This window comes from Eptesicus fuscus, chromosome 13 (assembly GCF_027574615.1).
Source record: "Eptesicus fuscus isolate TK198812 chromosome 13, DD_ASM_mEF_20220401, whole genome shotgun sequence".
Taxonomy (NCBI): Eukaryota; Metazoa; Chordata; class Mammalia; order Chiroptera; family Vespertilionidae; genus Eptesicus; species Eptesicus fuscus.
The window spans coordinates 3083198-3090161 of record NC_072485.1 but is presented as its reverse complement, the minus strand read 5'-3'; positions in this window follow the sequence as shown (position 1 = coordinate 3090161).

Below are 6964 nucleotides of genomic sequence, written 5' to 3'. Positions count from 1 at the left end.
TTTTTACTGATTTCAGAGAGGAAGGGAGAGGGAAAGAGAGATAGAAACATCAATGATGAGAGAGAATCATTGATTGGCCGCCTCCTGCATGCCCCCTACCCAGGCATGTGCCCTTGACTGGAATCAAACCCAGGACCCTTCAGTTTGCAGGCTGACACTCTATCCACTGAGCCAAACCGGCTAGGGCCCTTCCATGGGATTTAGACTTAAAAGCATATGCACTGATACCTGGAGGCAGAAATATAACATTGGCACATTTGATATGGTCACAAGTGACTCGATTCAGAGATCCCCCCTCTTCCTAAGAGTCACCAGAATATATTCAAACTCCTTAAATGATATAACTGGTAAGGTTAATCAATTTATTGTAAATATTAACTTTGTTTTTATGTATATCATCTTTCATTATGCTTTATGTTTATCATACTTTTCATTTTCTTTTTCCCTTCTTTCCTGTCTAGGTTGTTCTTCTTCTACTAGATTGTTCGATGTTTCTGTCTTTCTTTAGTTTTACTTTCTTTTCTCTATCTATTGGTATGAATATCTTGTTTTATTTCCTCGGTGGCTTTGGGTAATTTTCTCATTTGCGTAATTGACTTGACAAGTCTAAAGTTAACCAAATGGTCTACCATTCTTCCCAACAACTAAGGAAACTGAGTGTATTTCTTAAATTCTATGAGAAGAGGAGGACCAAGATGGAAGCATAGGTAAATGCCAGTATTCACCTCCTCCCACAACCACATCAAAATTACAACTTAAATATAGAACAAGCATCATTCAGAACCGCCTGAAAGCTGGCTAAATGGAATTCCTACAACTAGAGAAGTAAAGAAGAAAGCGCATCGAGACTGGTAGGGGGGGCAGAGGCATGAACTGGGCTGGTCTGACATCCACATGTGGTATTTTTTAATGCGGGGGGGCCAAGGGGGTTGGGACCATGGCTGCTGAGGCCTCCTGTGAGGAGCAAGGACCCCCACACCAGACCCCCAGCCCAGGATTCCAGAGCTGGGAAGAGAAGTCCCCATAACTTTGGGCTGTAAAACCAGAAGGGATTGTGGCTGAGTAACATGGAAGCTGTTGGAGACCCAGGCAGTCCCTCTTAAAGGGCCAGCACACAGATTTACACAGATTCCATCTCTCTGGGCTTCAGTGCCAGATGGGCAGCTTGAAAGGAACCTGGGACATTCATGGAGGATCTGGATTATCTGGCATCAGGGAGAGAGCTCGGGTTGGCTTTCTCCCAAACACAGGAACTCACAGGGGACATTGTTTCTGTGCTGGGACGTCCCCTGTTGAAGAGCTGACTGGCAGCCATATCTGAGTTTCCATCAGCTTGGCTCACACTGTTTCCTCAACCCTGGTGATTCCCTGAGACCCCACCCCATCCAACTTGCAGCCCCAACCCAGCTGTTTGCAGCAGCTTTTCCATATGAATGGCCTATCCTGGCTCAGGCTTCAGACTTTCCTAAAATCTCACAAACAAGCAGCAGCTGGTGTCAGCAAACCTATCAATAAGAGGACCAAGACTCAGCACTAGCACCAGCCTGCCTTGCTTCACAGCTGGGCCTCGCCTGGACACTTCCAAACCCCATACAAGTAGCAGCGATCTGCATATCTCTCTGGCCCCAGGCAGTGGCTGACTTTGCATCTTCTGGGAGGCCCCAGAGCCAGTGCAACCAGCGGACAGCTTCAGACCATACCAGATTACAACTCTACACATCCATAAGCAACACACTCAAGGGGCAGACTCAGTGAGCACCAAAGCCCCACTGAAGCAAGTTCTGCTCCATAAGGGAGTCTCCTGCACCGCAGCTCTTCCACTGTAGTCACAGTTAGTCCCTACAGCCAATTGCTCTGGAGGTCAATTCCTCCCAGTGACGCCAATCACAATCAAGGCTCAACTACAATGAAACTATGCACACAACCCACATAGGGGTGCACTTAGAGTGCCCAATTCAGGTGACTGGGGAGGCTGAGACACCAGGCCCTACAGGACACCTACTACATAAGGCCACTCTATGGAGACATAGACTACCAAGGCCAGGAGACATAGCAGCTCTACCTAATACATAGAAACAAACATAGGGAAGCAGCCAAAATGTGGAGACAAAGAAATATGTCACAAATGAAAGAACAGAAGAAATCTCCAGAAAAAGAACTAACTGAAATGGAATCAAACAAACTACTGGATATAGAGTTCAAAGCAATGGTTATAAGGTTGCTCAAGGATCTCAGTAAGAGCTTCAAGGGACTTAGTGAGACTTTCAAGGATCTTAGTGAGTATTTCAAGAACCCTAGTGAGAACAAAGACATGAAAAAGGATCAGTCAGAAATTAAGCATACACTAACTGAAATAAAGAATGATTCACAGGGATTCAACAGTAGAGGATTCTGAAACTCAAATTAATGATTTGGAATATGAGGAAGCAAAAAAACACCCAATCAGAGGAGCAAAAAGAAAACAGAATCCAAAAATATGAAGATAATATAAGGAGACTCTGGGACAACTTCAAGCATATCAACATTTGCATTATGGAGGTGCCAGAAGGAGATGAGAGGGAACAAGATATTGAAAACCTATTTGAAGAAATAATGGCAGAAAAATTTCCCTACCTGGTGAAAGAAATAGACTTATAAGTCCAGGAAGTGCAGAGAGTCCCAAACAAGAGAAACCCAAAGAGGCCCACACCAAGAACATCATAATTAAAATGCCAAGGGTTAACGACAAAGAGAGAATCTTAAAAGCATCAAGAGAAAAGCAGCTAGTGACCTACAATTGAATGCCCATATGACTGTGAGCTGATTTCTGAACAGAAACTTTGCAGGCCAGAAGGGAGTGGTAAGAAATATTCAAAGTGATGAATAGCAAGGACCTACCACCAAGATTACTCTATCCAGTAAAGCTATCATTTAGAATTGAAAGTCAGATAAAGAGCTTCACAGACAAGGGAAAGCTAAAGGAGTTTATCACCACCAAACCAGGATTACATGAAATGTGAAGGGTCTTTAAGAAGAGGAAAAAGAAGGAGAAAAAGGAGGAGGAGGAGGAGGAGGAGGAGGAGGAGGAGGAGGAGGAGGAGAATAAGAAGAAATAAAAAACAAGAACAATATAATGGCAATAAATACATATCTATCAAGAATTGAATCTAAAAATCAAAACAAGGGAACAAGAAATCTAATGAATAAAAAAGAACCAGAGGCATGGAAACATGGAACAGACTGACAAGTCTTAAAGAGAAGGGGGTCAACAGAAAGAGATTAGACAAAGATCTTACATGCATATTTGCATTAGCTATGGACACAGACAATAGGGTTGTGAAGGCCTAGGGAGGGGCAGGAACTGGGAAAGAAGAACGAGCAATGGGGGGGAAATGAGGACATCTGTAGTACTCTCAACAATAACAATATTTTAAAAGAAAAAAAATTCTATGAGAAGAAAATTATTAAAGACCAAAAAAATCTATAATCCAATGCATCTATCCATATAATTTTTAACATTCCTTAGGTCAATTCTTCCTTTCTCCTCCAAGTCATAAAAAGCTTTAACAATTCTCTGTTATTATTTGAAGAAAAGAAAGTCTTTAAAATGAAGATAGCTAGCCAAAACCGGTTTTGCTCAGTGGATAGAGCGTCGGCCTGTGGACTCAAGGATCCCAGGTTCGATTCCGGTCAAGGGCATGTACCTTGGTTGCGGGCACATCCCCAGTAGGGGGTGTGCAGGAGGCAGCTGATCGATGTTTCTCTCTCATCGATGTTTCTAATTCTCTATCCCTCTCTCTTCCTCTCTGTAAAAAAAATCAATAAAATATATTAAAAAAATAAAATAAAATAAAATAAAGATAGCTAGCCCAGCCAGCGTGGCTCAGTGGTTGAGTGTCTACCTACGACCCAAGAGGTCACGGTTCATTTCCTGATCAGGGCACATTTCCTGGGTTGCTGGTTCAGTCCCCAATAGGAGGCATACAGGATGTAGCCAATCAATGATTATCTCTCATCATTGATGTTTCTATCTCTATGAAATAAAGAATAGGGGCCAAAGCATGGGCTCTCTCCTGTTGTTTCTTCTACCCTAAGCCCCTCCTTTGTTTTGGTACTGGGTGGAGCCCAGGCCAGTGTGGGCCAGCCTCCGCCAGCCTGCACTGTGTGGGTTCTTGACTTCAGGAAGGAGAGATTTCACAACACGAGTCCAAGGGATTTGGAGAGTATATTTATTAAAGCTGGGCACAGTGAAACAAGGAAGGACTTAGCGCTTTCCTTAAGACCAGGAAGAAGACAAGGATGTCCATTTTCACCACTTTTATTCAACATAGTATTGGAAGTCCCAGCCACAAAAAACAGACAAGAAAAAGAAATAAAAGTCATTTAAAGTGGAGAAAAGTAAAACTGTCATTATTTACAGATTGCATGATACTAAATACAGAGAACCATAAAGATTCCACCAAGAAACTATTAGAACTGACAAATAAATTGAGTAAAATAGCAGGGTACAAATTTCATAATCAGATATCAGCTGCATTTTATACACCAATAACAAACTATCAGAAAGGGACAGTTTTAAAATCCCATGTACAATTTCATAGAAAATACCTAGGAATAAAGTCAACTAACAAAGTAAATGATCTGTACTCAGAAAACTGTAAGACATTGAAGAATGAAATTGAAGAAGATACAAATGAATGGAAGTATATACCGTTTTCATAGATAGGAAGAATTAACATTGTTAAAATAGCCATAATACCCAAAGCAATCTACAGATTCAATGCAACCCCTACCAAAATACCAATGGCATTTTCACAGAACTAGAACAAATAACCCTAAAATTTATATGGAACCCCAAATGTCCTGAATAGCCATAGCAATCTTGAGAAAGAAGAACGAAGTTGGAGATGTTCCACTACCTGATATCAAACTATACTACAGGGCTATAGTAATCAAAACTGCATGGTACTGGCATAAAAACAAACAGATCAATGAAACAGAATAGAGAGCCCAGAAATAAACCCATACCTATATGGTCAATTAACCTATGACAAAGAAGGCAAAAGTATACAACAAAATAAAGACAGTCTCTTCAATAAATGGTGTTGGGAAAACTGGAGAGAAACATGCAAAAAATAAAACTAGACTACTTTTTTACTCCATATGCAAGAATAAATTCAAAAAGGATTAAAGACTTAAATGTAGTACCCCAAACCATAAACTCCTAGAAGGAAACATAGGTAGTAAACTTGTTGACATCACTCTTAGTCATATTATTTTGGATATCATCAACAAAACAAGGGGACATACTTTCAACAATAAACATTTTTAAAAAAACTAGAAACAACAACAAGAAGACGACCCACTGAATAGAAGATAGTCACCAATGATACATCTGATTAGGATTTAGTATCCAAATATGAAAACTTATACAACTTAAGAATCCGATTAAAAAATGGGCAGAGGATCTGAATAGACACTTCTCCAAAGAGGACCTACAGATGGCTAATAGAATATGAAAAGATGTTCAACATCACTAATCATTAGAAAAATACACATAAAAACCACAATGAGATAGCACCTCACACTTGTCAGAATAGCTACCATCAATAAATCAACAAACAACAGGTGTTGGTGAGGATGTGGAGAAAAGGGAACCCTCGCGCACTGTTAGTGTGGACGTAGATTGGTGCATCCACTATGGAAAATGTATGGTGGGTCCTCAAAAAACTAAAAATAGGCCTGCCTTATGACTCAATGATTCCATTTCTGGGTATACATCTGAAGAAACTCAAAACACTAATTTGAAAGAATATAAGCACCCTTAAGTTCATTGAAGCATTATGTACAATAGTTAGGATTTGGAAGCAACCTAAGTGTCCCTGGATAGACAAATGGATAAAGAAAAGGTGGTACAGCCCCGCTGGTGTGGCTCAGTGGTTGAGCATCAACCAGGAGGTCACTGTTCAATTCCCAATCAAGGCATATGCCCGGATTGTGGGCTCGATCCACGCTATCCCCAGTATGGGGCGTGCAGAAGGCAGCCACTCATGATTCTCTCTCATCATTGGTGTTTCTATCTGTCTCTCTCTCTCTCTTCCTCTCTTTTTGTATTTTTATTTTCTTTATTTTTTTTTCTGGCATGTACAATGACTTTATATCAACCTCCCTAACTTTAGACAAAATCAGAGAAGAAAAAAGGTCTTGAAGATTACATGTCAATTAATCTTAGAAGAAACCAGATTCTGTAAGCAGAACATCACCAGAAAAGAGAGAATGCTGAGTCATTATACGTGCTAGGCCTTCTGGAAATTGGTTGGAAGGGTTCTGTGTGAGGGGTTTTATGAGCGAAGTGCCTTTTCTGCACCAGTTAAAGGAGTTTCTGCCCAAACACCAAGCAGATAACAGAGACTTTCTGTCTGACCTTTCCCATACCTCACCATCAAGCAGTCAGATGTCCTACGTCAGGAGTCACTAAACAGCTGAAAGAGCAAGCCACGGGGACAGACCACCCCTGCGCCACTAAAGACATTTCATGATGAAATGAAATGTGACCATGACAGAATGTTTTATGAAGAAAACAAAACAAAACAAAACAATGCGACAAGCACTGCAGCTGGGCCTTGGAGAACTTGGAAGCATGTAAGGAGGGGAACCATGAGGGATTGAGGGGGAGGGTTACAGTTGCTTAAGCTTTTTAGAAGTGTTTGCTCTAAACCAGCGGTTCTCAACCTGTGGGTCGCGACCCCTTTGGGGGGTCGAACGACCCTTTCACAGGGGTCGCCTAAGACCATCGGAAAACACATATTTCCCATGGTCTTAGGAACCGAGACACCGCTCCTCTATCCGTCTCCAGGCGGGTCCGCCCACATGCAGATAGCCCACATACAAGTACCCAGCGTGATGACATCAACACGTCAACCCCATCACATACACCCCGTACAAATACAGGTGTATGTGACAGGGTTGGCGCCATAATGTACTT